The sequence below is a fragment of the Plectrocnemia conspersa genome, unplaced genomic scaffold (genome assembly GCF_051122295.1).
Source record: "Plectrocnemia conspersa isolate PC_06_02 unplaced genomic scaffold, ASM5112229v1 ptg000009l, whole genome shotgun sequence".
Classification (NCBI taxonomy): Eukaryota; Metazoa; Arthropoda; class Insecta; order Trichoptera; family Polycentropodidae; genus Plectrocnemia; species Plectrocnemia conspersa.
The window spans coordinates 27,502,575-27,525,111 of NW_028277173.1; the positions used below are offsets into that span (position 1 = coordinate 27,502,575).

Genomic DNA, 22,537 nt, shown 5'->3' on the forward strand with positions numbered 1-22,537 from the left:
GTGCTTTTTTAAAAAATAAATTATTTATAATAAACTCTAAAAATAATCTATAATCGCAATTGTGAATATTCGATTATTATATACCATATTTATATTATTCGTTCCACTTATTAGGCATCTATCTTTTTTAAATATAAATTGTGAGAATAATAAGCAGGTGAATTATTCTAAATTAAGTATCATTTTTAATGGTAGTATTTAAAACATCAAATCCTCGCGAAATCAATAAAATAAATATTATGCAATTATTAATTTTATTTATACGGTAAAATATTCTTGGCAAATAGATTTAAATTAAGTTTATTTACATATGTACATGTTAAAATAGCATAACTTGAATGCTCTTCCATTTCCATACATGAGTGATATTTTATGCAAATATAAATTTTAATCAGCAACGTTGCATATTGTAAATAAAGCAGTGAAAACTTTTTAATATTCTTATTTATACTAATTAAATTTATAACATTATTACGATTGATAAACGTTATTATATAAAATCCTATTTAGAGTATATCATCTAAGACAATAATATTAGTTTAAATTTTGTGTTAGTACTAAAAAAATTTTTAATTTATTTTTAAGCCTAACGAATTTAAGATTTTTTAAAGATTGGTATTTTTGATTTTATTTGACATTAACGTCAAATACTTCCATTTCCACAAATGTATTAATGTCATGGTTTCCCAATAGTTTTATTTATATTTATTTTTATATAGAACATACACAATCCCATAAAATTGATACTAAACGATTCAGAACGCCCAATTGCCGAGGAGATAGCGATTGAATAATTTATTATCAAATATAGCATTGTACAAATGTGATCTCTGTTTATTTATATAAACATACATTGATTTTCAGTTTATCTATATACGTTACAAAAGTACATTGTTTTATCAAACTTTCAATTCGTCAATGTTAACCTGCTCAATTTTTTTATAACTTTTTTTTCATCCCAGCGCTGAAAAATCACTTACGGGAATCTGGGCTGGTGGATGAAAAAGGTGAGATAAATTCACGTTCTCCGGGGAACATACGCTAGTCCTAGGAGATTCGGCAGGCGAGGATTTCTGCACAGCCTTTCGCTTTGATCACAAGACCGTGTCCCTACAAAAGGCTTCAGTGATTCTGCGAAAGCTAGAACAAACGTCGGGCGCAAACACCGGCGAATGCTCTGCGTTTGGATTCGTTTGATATGAAGGGTTTCCTATATTTTATTCTAAACCAGTTAGATAAATTTTAGTTTTAAATTATATTTGTTAAATTTTTACAAAAAAAAATATTTATTAACGTCATAAAAAACAATAGATGAAATAATGACTATGGATTTTTTTACCATAGTGTTTTAAAATAAAAATAGCTGTGCCGATTTAAGAGTTATGTTATCTGTGAAAAAAAAAATTTGGGGCAAAATGGTTATGTTTTATTAATCAAACTTGACTGTATTATATGTAGCGTCTCTATAATCTTAAAATATTTTTTAACTATAACGTGAAATTTTGATTTAGTAATATATGTTTATACTAAAATACAAATTTAAATACACACAGTTAGGTTTACTTATATAATTTAGATTTCAAACTCAATAGAGTCACTAGAGTTTTTAACAAATAAAATATTGATCAGTTATGTAAAAAAAGTGTAGAATGATTACTTGAATTTATTTTATAAAAACAGCTAAATTTTGTATGATTTGATTAAATGACTTTAAAAGATATTAATTGGTTTGAAACTAGTGTTAATATTTTTTGCTAAAAAATGCTTCTAATTTAAACATCATATACAATTTATAACAGTTTTAATATGAAACGGACACTCAAAGAAAGTTTTATTAAATTAAAAAAAATAATCATTTGAAAGCTCGAATAATTTATTCAATTAGAAAGTTAGAAATTTTTGGTAAAGATAAATATACGAAGAACGTTTATTTAAATGTCAATTAGTAAATACATTGCCGACCTCAACAAAGTTTACTTAACCGAATTTTTTATCCATAAATGTATAAATGTTTTATTTTATCCCATTACATGGAAAAACAAATACGTTTTTTATAAAAGTTATAAAAATACCATAAAATAAAGCAACACATATTCTTTTAAAAAAGACATAAAAAATAAACAAAAAAAATTAATTAAAAAAAAATAGTTAAAGTAAAATTTAAATCTTTGGTGAACCTTTAGTTGAGTTTTTAGAGTAAAATCACAGTTCAGTAGACTGAATCGTCAAATTTGATTCAACGCCTCAATTACTTAAAAATCGCTAAGAGTTAACTTTAATGTTGATGCAGATCCAATATATTATATATAGGTATAATATATAATGACGATGGGTCATATTTATATTTTACTTCTAATTACAATGAGACACAGCGTTCATGGTCATCTTTGATATTAATCAAAACCATTAGTTTGGTTGATATGGAATACGGATTTATCAGGTTAAAGTTAATTTTTTTTTCAGGACCAGATTTTATCACAGACTATATTCTGAAAGAATGCAAATCTAGTATTTTGAACTCTTTTTAATTTAAATTTAATTTAATTTTGAGATGATCTTTTTTTTCAGAGTTGTGGAAATGCTCTAAGGTCACTCCGATTCATAAAAAGGGTGTCAAGTCTCACATGGATGATTTTAGCCCCTGCAAAATGATTTGAAATTGTATTGCATAAATACATTTTTAATCATGGCATGTGTATGCTTTTCGAGCAGCAACATGGTTTCTGTCAATTTCGATCCACTGTCACTAATCTTATGAATTTCTCTAATTTTGTTTCAAGATCATTGAACTCTAGTGTATAAGTGGACGTTTAATACACATATTTTGAAAAGGCATTCGATAAAGTTAATCATGCTTTACTTAAATAATCTAATCTCGGGTTTTCTAACCAATGAAAAAATAAATCTATATGTTTTAATGTAATAGAGCATGGTTTCCCAAACTATGTTCCGCAGATCCAAAATAGGTGTTCCGCGGAGCCTAAATAGATATTTCACAAAAATTTAGAGTAGATTAAAAAAATTGTTAGTCTTGCTAATACATAAAAATTGTTCATAAATCTGATAAAAAAGCTTGAAAATATGTGTTAAATATTCAACATTGATGTGTATAAAATCTGGAGGGAAAAGTTTCATAAGTCGGTGTTGTTTTTTTTTAACTTTAAAATTTTATCCTATTTAAACAATATTTTTTTTGATAATTAATCACACGATATTAGTGCTTGTTATAAGAATTATATTTATGTGACTGAATATGCTACTAGCAGTCACTGTATTTTGCATAGGCATGCACAGTTGACTAAACAAATTTCCACAAATTTAAAAAATGTTATGAAGTAGCCGTGAAAATGATAAACTATGTAAAATCTAGACCACTTCAGTCCAGATTATTTAAAATTTTGTGCGATGAAATTGGTGGTGAACATGAAGCACTTTTATTACATACTGAAGTGAGATGTCTATCCAGAGGAAAAGTACTATTAAGACTTTATGAACTTCGAAATGAATTATTAGTCTTCTTGAAAGCACAAAATAATTTACAACATCATTTTATAAAATTTTTAACAAATCCTTCCTGGTTGATACATTTGCATATCTGGCGGATATTTTTACAAAGTGAAATGATGTTAACTTATAATAACAAGAAAAAAGTATTACAATTTTTAATATGAGAGATAAAATTGAATCTTTTGATAATAAATTACAATTTCAGATTTTATCAATTGAATCTAATAATTCTGATTGTTTTCCTGTCTTGGATATGAATGTTTAAATGAATTGAATTTTCAAGTAGATAAAAAAGTTTCACAAGTATTTTTAGAACACCTCTATTACTTGAAAAAAACTCTTTCGAAATATTTTCCGAATACTAGTAAGGACGATTCCTGGGTTCGGAATCCATTTTCCGTGACAGTAAAACCAGTGGGCTTAAGGGATTATGAGAATTTAGTTAATGACTCTGATTTGAAACAAAAATATCAGCCATTAAATGATTTCTGGGCGAGTCTGACTGAAGAGTTCCCCAAGGTGTCAAAACAAGCTCTGGTTTTTCTACTTTCGTTTTCCACGACGTATTTATGTGAAGTGAGATTTTTTAAGTATATTGCACCAAAAACAAAATACAGAAATAGACTCCACGCCACGGCAGATATGAAAATACAACTAACCAAAATTGTGCCTGATATAAAAAAAATGTTATTTAAGAACCCAAAATCATCAGTCATTAGAAGTTTTATTTATTTGTATTTTTATGTTTATTAAGTGTTTATTAAGTGTTCCGACGCTAAAAAAGTTTGGGAAACCCTGTAATAGAGTATTTATTTTTAATTAATAAATTCTTAGATATTAATTTTTAAAAGTCATCAAAATTTGTATAGTAAATTTTATTCTATATTTCGTTTGACGTATATATGTTAAATTTATAAAAAAAATTATTGCTTAAGAGTTGATATTTTCTTAGTCATTTTAAAAATTGTATTATTTTTTAGGTTTAGTTATTTTAGCTATATATTATATTGTTGTTTATATAAGCTTACTGTTTTTATTATATTTGCTTACTATATTTACTAGGCAATTGTACAGTATAGAGTATATGAGTTTAAATTCAAATTTAAAAAATAAATACATTACTTTTTATAACTATATTAGAAAGTCTAAGGATTCCTTATAAAAATTCTTTAAAACATAAAAGAAACAAACATGATAACGATGTACATATTTTAAACATTAAATCGTTAAGTTAAGGGTTTATTATGTTCTAGAAGCGAAACGCGACACGTGACAGGGTAGAGCTTAGAAAATTCCGCATAAATTACACACGCGAGATAAATATAAATTTTATGGTAAAGATAGCCCGCTGTTGTCAAATAAATAAAATATAATAAGTATATGTCTGTTTGAAAATATATTTATATGTATAGCTATTGAATTTCAATATTTTATGTTGTATTGTCCTTTGAGAAGATAGCGACAGTATTTCTTAACTTCAGAACAATACTTTAAAAAACATATTTATAAAAATTTCAAACCACCTGAAATGCTCCTTGTGTTCCTATCACATTTTGCGGTCATTCTCGGATGAAAGAATCCTTTGTGTTTTTTGCATTTCTGCCATTCTTGTCTTTTTTATATATTCATATCAAACCACAATTTACATCTCCCAAAAGGCACTCGACCATTGTGCGTTTTGTACTTTCCTGGCTGCGCATTTAATTTTTAAGGAATTCCCCAATGCCCTCTTTCTCTAAATGTTTATTTCAATTATAGCGTTAAAGTATTGCGCAACAGTCGCGCGAATAAAGCATAATTTATAAATCTCATTAAGGAAACAATTATACACATAAAAAAACGAGACGTTCGATAAAGAAAACTTCTTATTCCCAAAAGCAATTTTAAAAAGAAACATTGCCTTTCATAATTCACACGCATAATATTTTATAATTAAAAATTTAAGTAAAAAATAAAAAAAATCATTGCTACTTTATATATATATATACTATGCGTTAAAAAATAATAGTTTATTGTCTTATTTTTGGTGGAAATCCATTGTAAAAATTCGGGATAGTGTTTTTATCGGAACATAGGATTATCGTAGACATCTGTCTGCGATACTTATTTATACCTCCCGTTTTTACAAGCCATCGAATTTATACGACTGGGAATAGTATCTATTGTATATATATATATATATATATACACTATACACTTAAACAATCTAGATACTTACTATTATTAAGAGCAAAATTAACCGTATCGCTTTGTAAACAGTAACTTTCGTCCCTGGCGAATTATTCAGTCCAATTTATCCGAGAGCCTCTTGCTACGGGCGGATTCTTTAACAACTTTCAGACGATAAGCTGCGCCATGAATTCCTGATGTTTTTCGATCCTTTTTAATAACAACGACAATTATTTCAGACCCCCCAAAGAGTTATGACGTTCGGAGCGAAATATTTCACCGCTTACAATGTTGTTTTTCGAGTCGTTAAATAAATTCAGAAACCGATTAAAGTTCGCATTGACAATCGACAATTTTAATCACAGCAGTTAAATGGATGCTTTCATTTTTTTTGGAAACGGAAATATAAAAACGACCCTGTACATCAATACGATCCCCAAACGACGTGTCGGGGTTGAAAAGGGTCTGAGAATGATACATGTGTTCCATTATTGTTATGAAGAACGGGATGAGACGTATGAAAACGAATCTGAAACTAAAATTAAATAATTAAAAAGGTTTAAATCCCTTTTAATGGGAAATGTTAAAATTTTATATAGGGTGTTAAATGTTAGTGCAGTGGTGAATTTTCGATTTTATTGCCGGAAAACTACCTACGTAGGTTATATTGTATGTACAAAATTTAATAAGGCTTTCCAAATTTAACGCATAATTTAATTAAGGTAGTTGCACGTGCTTTGAGTAATTATAAACCAAATGGATGTAGTACGTTAAGCTTTGTAAATAGATAAATTAAATACATATAATAAGTGTTTTTTCGCGTTTTAAAAAAATAAAATAAAAAATATAACTCTATATTGCTTTTTTTAATTTTAATGCTAATAAAAAAGATTATTTTAAGCCCTATCTAAATTTAAATGTTACAAATATACCATTTTTTAACTGGCAAATCAGTCGTTTGAAAACAGTTTCAATAAAAGTAATCTTTTTGTAAGTCTAAAAAAGTTAAGGAATTCATGATTTAAAACACCAATAAAAAAAGAGACTACCGTGATTACAATTAATCTATCAAGGTATAGTCCGTCCAAGATGTTAACGCTCATCATCGTTGTGTTAGAAACAAGGGTGCGTGTACGCATGCATGCATACATATACAGTTTTCCGCGAATTTGTTTACACCGATAGGAGAACGTTACCAGTACTAAATGAGGGCTGTTTTAAGGGTAGGGTGACTTTATGTTGGAAATTAAATTAAAAATTAGTATGTGTTATATTTTTATAATATGGTATATGTTTGTTATGTTGTGTTATTCTGTATTTTGTTTGTTATTGGTATTTTTAAGAAATATTATATTAAACAGATATTCAACCTAGAGAGTGATTCCAAAACTGTTATCATGTTTTTGAGTTCAATATGTATATAAATAAATAAAATTACTAAGAAACTGATATTTTACATTATCTTCAACAAATTAAAATAAAATAGGGAAAATTAATTGAACGTTAAATTTCACATAGTCACCCTTTATATTCTCTCACCAATACTGTAGCAATGAGCGTTCATATCTTTAACGAACTATACCTGTTTAAAGGTAGAATGTAAAAAACATATTGCAGATGAGATTTTTTTATAAAAATAACTAGTTAATTAAATAGGTATAACATCAAAGTTACATATTTTTGTTATGAAATAGATCTTGAAAAATTCAAACTGTAAAGTACTTTACAGTTACTGGCTTACAATTTACTGTTTACAATTTAGTTATTAACTGAAATATAATAAGAATAGGAATATGTAATAAAACGTTCTCAATATACGATATTAGTATGTTAGTGTAATTAAGCAAAATATTTTTATAGTATTTTTCCGTTGTTATTTGTGTATTATTATAAAGTTCTTTGAAAAGTGTTATATATAATATTAAAAAAAATATTCTGTATAGCTTTCAAATAAAAAAATAGTATTACTGGTGTTACTCCCCACCGAGCAAGCATATAAAGGGCCAATTATTTTTTTGCATACATGCGTTTATTTGCACATGATTTATACATCCTTTAAGCATTTTTTTTAGTTTGGCACAAATTATTTAAATATATTGCATTTAAACCATTTAAAGATTTACCAAAATCACTTGGAATAATTGTGAAAAAATTTAAAAATATTTTTGTATGAATTCATGCAACTTTAATTAAATATAATTAAGTTAATAAATAAAACATATATAATATTACTACATAAATGTTATTTTTGATTTTATTTATCATGCTTTTTATTTCTTTTATTAAAATTGAATTGTAGACATTTTTGGTTTATTTATTATTATGCAATTTATAATTTTAACATATCAATTATTTTCTACTCATGCGGAATTACTTAAATAAATAAATAAAATATATTTTTTGCTATCTAGCTGCGCTAGTGATCTTGAGATTATTGGATCGTAATTTACTCAAAGAAATATTTACAAGGGTACAGAGAAAATACTAGATAGTAAATTTTCAGAAAGACAAGCCTTTCTTTTGCGTTCTTAATTTAATTTAATATCTTAATTTATAGAATTAGTACAGTATAAAGGACAAGGTAATATTTCGTACCTTCAAATCAAAAGCTCGCAATCTTCAGTTACGACTTTGAATTAAAAACAGTTTTTCGCTATATTTCACTGTGGTACAAAGCAGAGGTCATTTAATCGCAAATATATCTTCCGGTCGTAAAAAACTTTTTTCTCGAACGCTTTCACGTTCCGCAAGAAATTATACATATTTTTTTCTTACCTACAAGTACACAGAATTACAATTTATTTTTACAAGTTAACTCTAGTGATGCTATAGTGGTTAATGGCCCAATCCGACAAGTTATATTTTAACTGGCCTCTGGGGCGAGGTAAAATAAAATTCTGGTACCGCTACTGCGAAAAACTGTATATTATTTTAGGTATTACTTTAAATTATATATATTTTATAAATGATATATATTATAGCTAACTATGTAATTGTGTATTTATTTACACTTGGGATAGTGTGTGTTTATAATATTATATTAACCATATTGTTGATTAGGCTAGGTTAGTTAAGTTATATTACTTACACAAACATAGTTGATTGTTGGTTTTGTAAGCCTTCTTATACTATGATAAATATAATATAATAATATTTCCAATGATTTTATTTGTATATATATTATTAAGAGAGATTTAATAAATAGTTTCTTTATTTTTTGTGGGTGGATTAAGGATGAATATAGGCAAAAATATACCCCATTTCTAATTTAAGTTTGCTTAGGTTATTTATTTTAACAAAATTAAAAAGTACGTGGTCATTTGGTATACTAAAATATTTTTAAATTTTAGATAAATATTTTGTAATTAAAAATAATAAAATATATGGTTGCTGTTTCTAGTCTCCGTTTTATCATCTCTGAGAACCATGCTTAAATATATTTTTCCAGTTTTTTATGTTTATTGCAAAGATAAAGCGAAAACTAGAACAAAATTTTAGTCACTACAAATGCCGAATGAACAATGTAAAAATGAGTTATTTTCCCTAAGATGAAAAATATTATTGGTCTACAACTGAAATGGTTAGAAAAAGAGGTGATTGTTGGTTATTTTCTTTATCTTTGAGTAGTTAAAGAGGAAGAACTATTAATTTCGATCTATCGTGCGGATTATCAATATAATTATATTTTTTGCTGAAAAAAATGAAAACTGCTGGGTCACGCAATTCCGAAGGGATCGTAAATTCGCAGATTTTCTTAATTTCCTCTGAATTTTTTGTCCTAAACCCCAGCGATATTATCACTTGTAATTGCTTCCGCGGTCCTTTAATCACCGCAGCCGGCCCTGCTCAATTCCGGGTGGAAAAATTGTACAATAACAAAGTCGGGCCGCTAAATTGAATTTGTCCGTTTGTGTTCGTTACGTGATTCGAATGAGGTTTTTGCCGCCAGATTTTTTCCCGGTAGAAGCGATGAAGTGATCGTCAACAGTGGGATATCCCCCGTGGGTGTGTGTTACAAAAATAGGCCTCATTCCGTGAACGTGCACGTATGAAATTCAATTACGAATTTGGGACTTGGCCTTATAAAATATTCCCAATATATGTATGTGTGTGTGTATCCATGTATATGATTAAACAAGGGTGAGAAAGGTTTCTTTCTATATATGAAAAAGTCTCGTTGTGGTGAAAGTTTACTTGGGTGGTGTGAAAACATACAAATCTGCTTAAGTTATCATTTATTTATATGTGTAGCTCTATTTGACTGTTTTTACGGTTAAAATGAGAGAGTACACGAAAGAGCCATTTGCAATCCTTTATGTTTTCAAACCATAATACACACATTAACTAGAACCGTAGTGATTGTACAAAAACAACCTAATCAAAAATAGTGTTTTTAATTTAACTAAAACACTGGCATAATAAACATATTTTGCATCTGCTAAATTATTATATTTATAAATAGAAAAATGTTTTGGTTTTAAATAATAGTTAATATAAATAGGATCTGCTTTTAAAACATAAGTACATAATATATCTATGTTTATTTATATACAAACGTTTATTACAATATTAAAATTAAACTTTACAATTAAGCACGGGTTGCTGGTTTAAAACCATCTCTAAGTTCACAGAAAAAATATAAAAAGATAAAATAAGACCAATTGTATTAGAAATATAGACTAAATTATGAATTTTTTTATAAACTTTGAACAAAGTAATATAAAAAGTAAGTAAATACATTGTTGAAATTAAAATACCATTTATAACTTTTATTTAATTAAAATGCTCGAAATACAAAAAATAAATGTATGCCTCTAAAGAGAGATATGGTAGAGCATTTTATATTTATACTTAATTTAGGTTTGTCTCTTCAACTCGAGATTCGTGGTTTAATTTGCGTAGTATTTTTACAGTATTTTTTAGTTTGATAAAGATAATATGATAATAATTGTATTGTTTTTATCGCTTTATTTTTAATGACTAGAAGAACTTTAGTAAAACATAAAATACTAGTGTTAGAGTACGCTCGGGATAAGGATGCCAGTTTGTTATTGTGTGCGTGTACATGTACGTATATGAGAGGGAGAAGCGATGTAGCGTGTACTTCGTTGTCTCGCTTTCTCTTTTAAGGACAGTCGCTGATACGTCAACGCTGGTATTCGTCATTAAACTGCAGTGTGGCACAGAAGTTCGATCTTCTCTAGTGATTTATTTTAAATAATTTTGTGTTGATATTGGTTTAACCCAGATATGCCCACTGTCCCATGGGTAGGTCACTAAACTCGTGCCACTGTTTTTTATTTATAAATGAAGTTTAAAGAGAACAAAATTTCTTATGCATATCTGGGTTAATTGATATCAATGCTTCAAATATACACTGTAAGTTATTCGTTCTCTTACCCGTGGATTAAAATATTTTAATTATTTTTCCATTAATCCGTACGTTGTTGGTTTTTTTACATTCTTCTCTGTAAGGTTTAAAAAAGTTATTATTCTTATCGTTGCGCCAACGATATTTTTTTAATTTGTTAAATGGATTCTAATGATTTATTAGAGTCGTCGAGCCATTAAACAATCTGCGAATAATTTATTTTCCAATTTTATATCTTGTTGCTTTTGAAGAATAGCTAAAGACTTCGTTATTTTTTTGACTAGTGAAAGATTTTGAATTTTTCAAATATTTAATTAATGACATCAATGTCTGGTTTCTTTGATTATATATTATATTTCTAATTATCTGTTGAATTTTTCAATTTAGCTCAGATGTATGTATGTTAAATAAACATATATTTTCTTTTAAAATAAAAAAACTAAATATTCTGAGCGAAATTGTTTTGAGCCACACAGTTCACGCACACAATAACAAACCGGAATCCTTATCCCGAGCGTACTCTACTTCCCACTCAAAAGACGTATAATATTACCAGTATAATTAGCTAATTATATTGTATAATATTATGTATTTCTGTGAATGCGATTTTTAAAAAGCAAACCCTTAAAAAAATATATACAAGTGTTACGCTACATATATAAAAAAAAAAAAAAATGATAATTGATCCATCTTTACTAACTATAAACTATTGATTTTATTAGCGATTTTAATTATATTTACATTTCCACACAATATTTTTATATTTTTGTCCGTTTAATTACGGATGTAAATTAATTAATGTCAGCAATAATTGATTTGTCATTGTGATTATATATATTTTGCGTAAGCTGTAAGCGACGCGACATTCAATACTGCTTTAAAAACTTTTTTAATCAGATTTTATAATCGAAAACGTCACAGGCTATGTCGATTAAAATAAATAAAAAAAAATAATTAACAGGATGACAATGGGCATTGTATTTTATGACTTATTTGGGATTAGTTTATCTTCTTTGTTCTAATTCTAAACGCACCATATTATTTGTATGGATCTTTTATATTAAAAATAAATTTTAATGAAGTATCTAAAACAGTTTATAAAAAAAATAAGTTTAAGAGGGGAAATCGTAACCTACTTTTTATTTTATATGTATAAGGCTTAGACATATAAACTTTAATTTATAGCTGTAAAGGTAAAAACAATTTTAGTTAATTTTTTCGTCATATTCTATAAACAGGGATGAGTAAAGTCGTTTAAGTTTCTAAAATCTCTCTGAAGTTGTCCGAGGCTACCGAGAACGAGAGGTAAAGTGGGGGTAATTCAGTCGACTTGGCCAGCTTCGAGCGCTTCCGAACATTGTTGGCATTATTTTCCGAGTCAAAGGGACCGAAGTCGAGCGCGAGCGGTGAGATACTTCCCCTTTCGCTCTCTCGCGTGTTAAGTGACGAGAGTGAGAGAGATAATGATATGGTGTTTCGCAAACTGAGATAGAACAAGTAACTCGGTTCAATTTCAGTATGCGCGTAGGCGTCCTATGGTTAACATGCATGTCGAGCGCTGCATCGTGGTCACGTGGTCAAGTTATAATACCACATGCTTATCGGGGACTTCAACAGACTCTTGCTGATATCTTTGAATATTTTAGGGCACTAAAAGGGATTAATTATATTTTTGATAATATATTCTTCTGACAGATATCGATATAATATTTTTTTTCGTATCAAATTAAATTATTAAAAAATAATCAGTGTTACTTGATTTTGTTAAAAAAAATCCTTTCGAATATCCTTATGTATTTTTCTAGATCGGCTTATATAAATGTCACACCATAACGAATTCTTATTTAGAATCGATGGCGACAAATTCTAGGATAGTCACAGATGTGTTGTTAATATTATAAAGTATGACATTTTGCAAAAGCCGACAAAGATTTTGCGTAAATTGAATATTTACGCAAACAAGTTTTCATTGATATTGTATTAGTGAGTGCTTACAGGAACTTGTATAATCATCAGTAGCGTAATTTTAATAATATGACAATTTAAAAACTGCGATTATTTGGAACTTTTTGCGATCGCGCGCAAATATGCCGATTGTACGTCAGACAGAAGCCGCCGTCCGGACGGCATATGAAATTTGCGACAGTGTGGTCGCTTACTCCAAGTCGTAAATCTCGGCCGATTTTAGTTGTTACTTCGGTTCAGACAACTTCTAGAGGGTGTAGTGCAGGCATTAGATTTTTCAGAAAAAAATTGAAAATATATAATTGCAATTGAGTACAATTCTTGCAACCAAAAATACCTGCGTTTAATTTAGCATTTTATTGGAATCTATGGGAATTTTAATTAAATCTTAAAATTCAGGTTCATATTTTTATCTGACACTTGAACAAAATCGCTCATAAAAACAAACTTTATAAGGGGTTAAAAATGTTAGTAATATATTAAACAAAAAATAACTACATACTTTTATAACTTACTTCTTTAATAAATCACAAGCAAATGGATATAATACATATTTTAATATAAAATATTTGGAAAAACGTTCGTTATTGTAGTAGGTATTATTTTTTGTTATAAACGTAAAAATACGCTTCAAAGGAAACGGATTTGCTAAGCAATATGATCAGCGACACGTGAACACATTTTTTATCTTTCGCATCGTTATTGTCGAGAGAAGAACACAAAAAGTAACGACCTTCTTACAAAAATACAAGGCGAAAAATCCAAACGTGTTTACAATACGTCATATTTTATTAGCTACTACAAAAAAATAAGCAAAAAATAACACACACTCATATGAAATAATATATTGTCAATGATACGTGTTAACATTTTGCGCCCGGGGCACCAGAAAGTCACGTGGGCCGCAGCTGGATGCTTTGTTAACTGGTTTCCGAACTAAAGTTTCAACACCATGGTGATGATACGCGGCTGAAAATAACTCCAATTACGGGATTAGGGATTATAGCGCTAACTATGGTGTGCGTGATTCAAAAACCTATGTGTGTATTTAACCGAATCGATTAAGTGGTGTTGAACGACGTCTAAGCGTTGTTTGTAATTAGCACGCGAAACAATAGTAAATAAACCCTTTAACCAACACACTGAATAGTAATTCGTATCACGCTACTTATCTATGAATAATCTACAATAAGAATAAATTTAGTCTGGAGGAATAATAATACTAAAACAACCTGACATAGTATAAAACTAACAATAAAAAAATATATTGCGGCTAATTTAAAAAAAGATTATTTTAATTACGCGGCTTAGCGTTTTTCCTTGGATTTTCAGTTTCTATATTTCGCCAAAATATTTTTGATATTATCAGGAGATTTTAATTTTTTTTATAAATTTAAAGGCGATGAATATTTATATTCGTTTTGAGTTGTGCCAGATACTTTGTGACTTAAGCTGTAAAAAAATTTCACCTGGTGGTGTACCATTTAAAACAAGAAACGATTTTTTTAACACCTAAACGGTTTAAAATTCTTAATCGCAAGCTGAACTTGCCTTTTTTATGATTTAATAGCGTGAGTTAATCCTTCCAATTATTATGAATCCGAAAATACTATAATAATATATTAATAGTATTAGAGAGGTTTTAAATTAAATTGCTTATAAAAACTTTAGTTGAAATACAAAATATAAAGAAATAAAAACAGATACTTTTTCAAACTGTATCTAAGTATCTATCTCTAACTGTGTTTAACCTGAATTTATCAAATGAAACAATGCTTTTACTCGAAAAATATTTTGAAAATCTGAAAATTTTTCATATAGTTTAAAATCAAAGATTAAAATATATTTCTTGTTACCAGTTAAATTAAATAAAATATATAATATATTATCATATTATACAAATCAAATTGTAATTTCGAGTTCTTTTAAATATATTGAATGCGTATTTTCACTGACAAAAATATAGGATTGTAATTCATTGCAAATTATTTACCTTAAAATAAAGGAGAAGAAGAAGTTCATACCTGAAATGAAAAAAAATGTTCATAATTAGTTGTGTTGGATTTAAGTTTAAATATTATCGTATGAACTATGGAAAGCTTACGTTTTCGCGTGATGAATATGTAATCAAAAAAATTCTTTATATTTATCATAAATATATTTATTAAAAAATAAATACTAATACACGAAACCAATTTATTATGTCACATAATATGTTAATTACACATTAAACCTTCTTTGTACAATGTATGTTTGATAAGTATATTGTTTCTTAACTAAAACAAACATTTAACAATTACAATGGTAATTAACATCATTATTTATTTTATTATATTATATAGTAAGAACAGTTTTATTGAATTAAGTGTGCTTTGTTAGCGTGATGAAAATGTTAAAGTAGAGATAAAACAATTGCTGAATAAGTATATGAACTTGCGAGTTATATTTAAGCCCAAGGGTTAAATATTAGGGGTATCTAGTATTAAGGGTGTTTTTTTTCTTTTTCATAACAAATATTATTCTACAAAATAATCTTAATCAACAGATACAATCTTATTTTATCGATCAGGCAAGTTTTGAATCGCATATTTTTAAAAATTGATTGAATGTGAATTAAAATATTCATAAAGAAATGTTGCACTTTTATTTTTTTACCATCTAATTTATGTTGTAGAGATTTAAATAAATGGTAAGCTGTTGTTGCTATATCAGAAAAATATGAAGGGTGATCAACAGTTTTCCATCCGAGAGTATTAGTTTTTTCGCGTGATTCTCGCAATTTGAGGCAGGCGCGTCGCCTTGTTCTCGTCGCTTAGTGCGTGTGGAACCCACACGCTTTTCGCAATATTTTTTAAACTTTTTTGAATGCTAGACCATGAATATATCTTGTCATATTTGTTAATTCCTGAATCAACAACTCTGTATTAACTTCAATTTCTGCACTTATGCAGTCATCATCGATGATTTTTGGTACTTCTAGAAAATATATAAAAACTGATTCGAAGTAACAATTAAATAATTATTAATTATTTTGATCTTCCACGATATAAATTTAAAAACACTAGGGTCCATTTGGGTTTTGAAACCAAATTTATACCACTGATCTCTCCTTAGTATTTCTAAAGCGTCTTAGCTTTTTGTAATTGAGTTTTAATGTGTAATCATTTAAAACCTTTCACATAATTTTATTATATTTATTAATTTAATCATATATGATTTGATGTTGCTTTATTCATATTTAATGCAAAAAATCACGACACTTCACCGACGCGACGGTTCAAATGCGAAGTAATTTTCCTTAAGGGTTCAAAATAAAATTGCTGCTCCGTAACAATCTACGGAAAAGTCTTGGCAACATCACGCGCTACCGTCACGGCGCATTAGTAACGACGTCACGTACAAGCATGTATGAAAGATACAATTATGATGCACGAAGCAATTTTATGAAAGAGAGGGAACAATAAAAAAACAGATACACACTTTGTTTGTGTAATTCTACAACTGTTGAAAGCCGTGATTGCGAAGAGCTCTGCATGTTTATATGCTTTAAAAGTTCCATAAAAGTTGCTTGTATAAAATATAACATAAAAACTGTATATGAATGAGATTAGCTATCTTATATATTTACATTATTATTTGATTGTATTACTTATACGATAAAGTATATGTATTATTATGAAAATTGCAAAGGCTCAACCCTTAATCGGTTGCCCACCTTAACCACAAAATACTTCAATTTTCTGTGGAATCATAGCCTTCTATAATCTACATATATAGACTGCAGCTCCAAGAGCTGCGCCACGGAGAACATACTTTAAAACAGTCTGCGCCTTTCAGAATATCGACGCCATTTAATAGCCAATAGCCGCAGCTTATATATATATCGTGGAGCAGCGCATATAAAATATTAATTAAATCTGTATAAATATTTGATAACTTACTTTAATTTGAGCACCATATTAGATAACATAAAAAGTGTTTTAAATAATTAATATATCTTGATAACAGTTTAAATTTTATTTTATTGTAAATATTATCTTCCTACATCATGATTCTAAAAAATAATTTCAAGAATACAAAAATATGACAATATGTTCTACTAGATTATTTTAATTTTTATTTTCCAAGAAATAATACATATTCTTAAGTAATTAATACAATTTATATTTAAATTATTTTGTCACTGTATAGAAAATTATATTGTTATTGTGTAGTAAAAATATAAGTATAACATAAAACACACACACTTAAAATTAATAGATAAATAAATATAGCAAATACAATTTTATTTTTAAAATTGTGAAATGAAAAATAATATTAAATCACAAAATTATCAAAAAAAAACATAGTTAAAAAATAAGTGTGATAAGCAATTAAGTAACCACTAATTTTGATTCGCAAATATTTTGGTTACAAAGATTTTTGAAATAAAAAAATTAAAAGATGAAAATTGGTTTAAATATAAATTTATAAGTTAAATTACGCTTAAATTGTATTTTATACTATATATTAAAATACTTTTTAAATATTCGATTAGAAAAATAATTTTATTTCTCGAGGTATATTTACTAAATGGTAAAACTTTTGATTAAAAAATACAACCTTATAGCAATAAAATAAATTAAATAATGATGTAAATAGAAAATATCTATAAAATACAATATTTTTATGTCATTTAATATTACATATAATTTCAAAAATATTTTTTTTAATATATGATCTTGAGTCTAATTTCAATATTTTTTAGCTATCGCATGTTCTTGTCTTAATGTATTATTGTAATAATAATTAAATGGATAGTCATTTAGTATATGAATTTCATTTCAAAAGAACAGATAAATAGTATCAAACGGTAACCCAGAAATGGTCACTTTGGAAGTTACGTTTTCATTAACAGATGTATATGAGGCTAAGCTAAGCAATAAAATGATTAGTTCTAAATTTCCTTTTTTTGCCATTTTTCTAAAAAGCATTTTAAATAATTAACTTAGTGACTTATGCTGTAAAATGTTTTCACACGGTGGTGTCCCATTTAAAACAAGAAATTCACTTTTCTTACAGCTGTCATATTACAAACCACTCTCGGCAAACACTCACTAACCACTCGAACAATTAATGGCCAATATTAAAAACAGCTGATATCACTATTTTTTTGTTTGATATTTCTCTAAACTAAAAATAGTTTTAATTAAACGTTATTTGTTAGGAAATTAAGATTATGTGATTACGATTTTTTGCTCTAAGGGTGTTAAAAATGTGCCTTTTTTAATTTATATTTCAAGAATGTTTTGTAATCTGTATGAATTAGCTATTTGTCTTTGTCATTGAATATTTACCTAACTAAAATTAATTCCTAATAAGCTTTATAAAGTCATCATTTTGATAACTTTGCACTTTAATAGTCTTACATAAAAAACGTCTTTTACAAAAAAAATAATACTAGTATATATACTTCAAACAATAGTTATACTTAGTTTAAAAAAATACTTTTTTTATACTCTCAACCAAAGGTTATAAAAAATATTCAATAGCTTAAGGGTGTATATTGGTTTTTATTATTATCCTTGTGAGACGCAAGTTTTATCATATTATTTAAAATTTCACCCAAAAGTAGCATTGAAATAAAAATTAAAAGATTACGTGTGCGTTATTTTATGTTAAATAAAATACAATCAGATTTGTTTAATATTTTATTTCCTTTTTTTTCATTTGGCTTTTTGTGATAAACCGATGAAAGCGTATAAAAAAGGAACATACAATCGTTAATTAGAAATCAGAGAGAGCAAAAAGGAAATAAAAATAAATTTTGTATTCGGAAATGGGTCCTTAGGGATTAAAAAGGTTGAGTAATAAATTAAAGTAAACAAAACGCGATGTAACGTGGGTCCTGATTTAAAATCAGAATAAATAGTGGATACCTAATAATATCTTGATGTTTGAGACAATAATATTTACATATATGTATCAACAAATATATGTATATATTAGGTTGATATATGTACATATATAAGACATGTATTGTATGTAAATATGGGTATGGTATTGTAAATATGGGTATACAAATATTTTTCTAGATATATAGTAATCTTATAATTTAAGAGTGAATAATATGCTTTTAAAATAAAACTTTTAATTACAAATTATATATTGAAACTTGATCTTAGAAGAAAGATGTAATATTGATTATAATATATATATATTTTTTTTTTGATAGCAAAATGCAATCACACTGAGTTAACCATTTGACTCTGATTAAAAACCATAAACAACTGTAGCAAATATTCGTCAGTCTTTTTTTATTTATCTTTTAACCTAATGAAAATATTTTTTAAATGGGACAATACTAGTAACCTTAAATATATACATATATTTATGTATTTTATAAACAAATTTAATTATTCTTTAAGACACGGTTTTTCACTCTTTTAGAGATGAATTTTTTTACAAAGTTATGTAGTTGTTTATAAACTTATAATTAACTGTGTATAAAATACTTTTTAATATTATGTATTATATTTTTTTTACGCCTCAAAAACTCAAAATATATTTTCACTTTTGTTGTGAATCTTAAAGACTGAGGAAGTGGTTGTGATTTTATTTTATTTTTATTGAAAAAATATTTTTAATAAAAAAAATCTACAGCTATCTACTTTTTGTATGTTTGACGTGCCTACAAACCATATTTATTTATAAAATGATAGCAAAATTGTTATATAATACATTTATAATGGCACACTTAATGGTATTCCATAAAACAAGTAAAATTTACATAAAATAATCTATAGTTAAAAATTCTGAAATACTGTATTTTTATTGTGTATTTATATAAATTATGTGATATTATTTTTTTAACAGTAAAATAAATTTAGTTATATTAACTTAGTACAAAATTACATTATATAAAAAGACTCAGGAATTGTTTTTTAATAGCTATGGTGAAAAATATGTTCTTTATTATAATAAATATATGTATATGGATACATATCAGATAATATTAATTTTTTTATAAAACTAGAGTCAATCTCTTATTACTAAACCACAGACTCAATTTTAAAACCACTTTCATATTTGGATCTTTTTCGCATCATAGTATACACGTCATCAGCATCAACCACAATATTACAGAAGACGTCTCATTCGGCTTTGTCTTATGACTCGGCACATAAAATATTACAATCCGCCTCTGGCTTTTCGCTATGTAGTACATATGAAAAAAGTGCGTTCCCTTTGGTTTAATATCGCCGGGGGCTGGAGGGTTGTCGCCCCGTTGTCATTTACGAAACAATTAGCAGCTTTCGCAACCTCCCCTATGCAAGGTGACGAAATCTGAGTAACGATGTTAGAAGACACTACACACTTTCACATTGCGGGTGTAATTTCACGAAAAGCGGTTTAATTATTTTGCCAGAGAATCCCGAGAATCGAATTAGCACTTTAAGCGTTGACTTTTTCAAGCTTTCTCCTGAAATCGTTTTGGTATAGAAAACGGATTTATTAATAATGCCGTATGCAAAATATTTCTAATAAATTTGAATTGCTAATTGAGTTTAAATTAGAATTTGCGATGTGAAAGGGTAAAATTCTATACAAAAAAAAATTTAGATAAACATTTTTTCAAGTAAATTGTTTCTTTTTATTTGCCCATATTTTTAACTCAAAAACATATTTTTAACCCTGTCGTATTAAAATTGTTTGTTACAATGTATCATTAGTGTTTCATGACATCAGTTTATTATGTTAATAAAATTATATAGGCAAAAATAAATTTAGGCAGTTGATGGAGTATACGAGGAAACGGAAGATGTTTACGACAAGGGCTCTGGTGTCTAATCTTGATTATGCGTAACAGCTTATATTTAGATCAAACCATTATCGAAAATTAAATACACTTTCGCTACTTATCTGATTACCCATTACCTTCCTGTCGATACGTCCGTTTCGTGTTGATAAGATCACATCTAACCCTTAACTGTTTCCGAAAAGGTTCAAAATTTAACCTCACCCTCATCTGCGATGATTTTATGCTTCAATCACGCATTTATAAAGATCGTATATATTAGATAAGTTTCTAATTACATTTATTTTTACTATAAAAATAAAAAAAGCACATTGATCAATGATTTATAGTTTATATTACTGTAATAATAAAACTATAAAAAAAAGCTTAATAAATCGAGTAATTTATTATGAACTTGTTAGATCTATATTTAAAACTAAAAATCTGTAATTAAAGTTTAATGATTTTTACATAAATTGTTACAAATATTTATTTCTCACGTACGTAAAAGTTTTTTTCACTAAAGAAATATATGATATGATGCTAAAAAAAAAATCAGCGCAATTAACGCTCATTATATTATTTTGAATTGGCAGTGACTTAATTTTGTATGCCCATTTAAAGTCATTCATAAGTGCGTTTAATAAATGTTTATTTGCAACATGCCTTTCAATATAAGTTTTATAATAAATATCTAATTTTAATTTTCTTTACTTTACATCAATGATTAAAAAATCTGTGATACTCTTAATTCAAGCAAGGTTTTTAAAAAAAAAAAAAAAAAAAAGTTTGACAATTTTTTTAAAGTTATAAATATGTCAGTAACTTTGAAAAATAAACATATTATTCAACTCGAATATTCTTCTACGCGTCGTTTCTCTCATATTTTTCAAGAGTTTCACCCAATAAAACTTCGTTTCGAATCTATACTGCCACAAATCCAAATCAAGCCAATCGTTTCAACTTTCCGGCTCTTTTCTCATGCCGAACCATAAATCCGAAACCATACGAAGGGCATATAATATCGCGCCTGACCACCGACGTTGTCAATAAATCAAGATGCTTCGCGCACTACAATGCAAATTATTCTCTCGGATCGATTCCCGCATCTCTCTTAGATTTAAATAATTTTCTACTTTCCATTCTAAATTGCCTGTTTGGTGCCAGTACAGCAGTACAGCCACCCGATGAGCCTCGAGAGACATGCACGCTATCGGCGGGATACCGCCTATATTGCCTGCCGGTGCAATCTGGTGGCTCAGAGCTCATGTGAGCAATGTGAATTATTCGCGAACAGCAACGCCAAACACTTTAATATTGCGCATGGGAAGACTAAGGTGAAATGAAATTGAAATTATTAGCTAAGGTGTTCAGGTGGCAATATAGTGGCTATAAAAAGAAATGATTTCATATCCGATTGACCCAAAAATATAGGTTACGATTTTTTTTATTATTCGTACTTGTTTCTGTGGTTTATTTAAAAGGACGCTTAACTTCCTCATTCGCATTATAACGTTATTAATAAGAAAAGGAAATTTTAGCGTCATATCGCTAGTCCATTGAACTAAATTTAATGGATTTTTGACTTATGGTTGATTTATATGCATTTAAATTTCTTTACAATATGATCTCGCTGTAATGGTTTTGTCTAGCGATTGATCATGAACACCTCTATACTGTAAGCATATTTTTTTTCAGGTGTTAAAACGCTTTGCAGTTTTTTTTTGCTGTATAATCATTTACCTGAT

General features: G+C 27.5%; 1 protein-coding gene across 5 annotated transcripts in view; it reads right to left on the minus strand.

The window, feature by feature from the left end:
• The window catches only part of LOC148232495 (metabotropic glutamate receptor 2-like), a 671,990-nt gene that overhangs the window by 485,157 nt on the left and 164,296 nt on the right, over positions 1–22,537 (minus strand). For 2 of the 5 annotated variants that reach the window (XM_088191653.1, XM_088191655.1), the window contains exon 2: positions 15,006–15,036. The exons of the other annotated variants lie outside the window; for them this stretch is intronic. The gene's annotated coding sequence lies outside the window, so the exon portion shown is untranslated. The remainder of the gene's footprint in view (positions 1–15,005; positions 15,037–22,537) is intronic. 5 annotated transcript variants of the gene reach the window in all.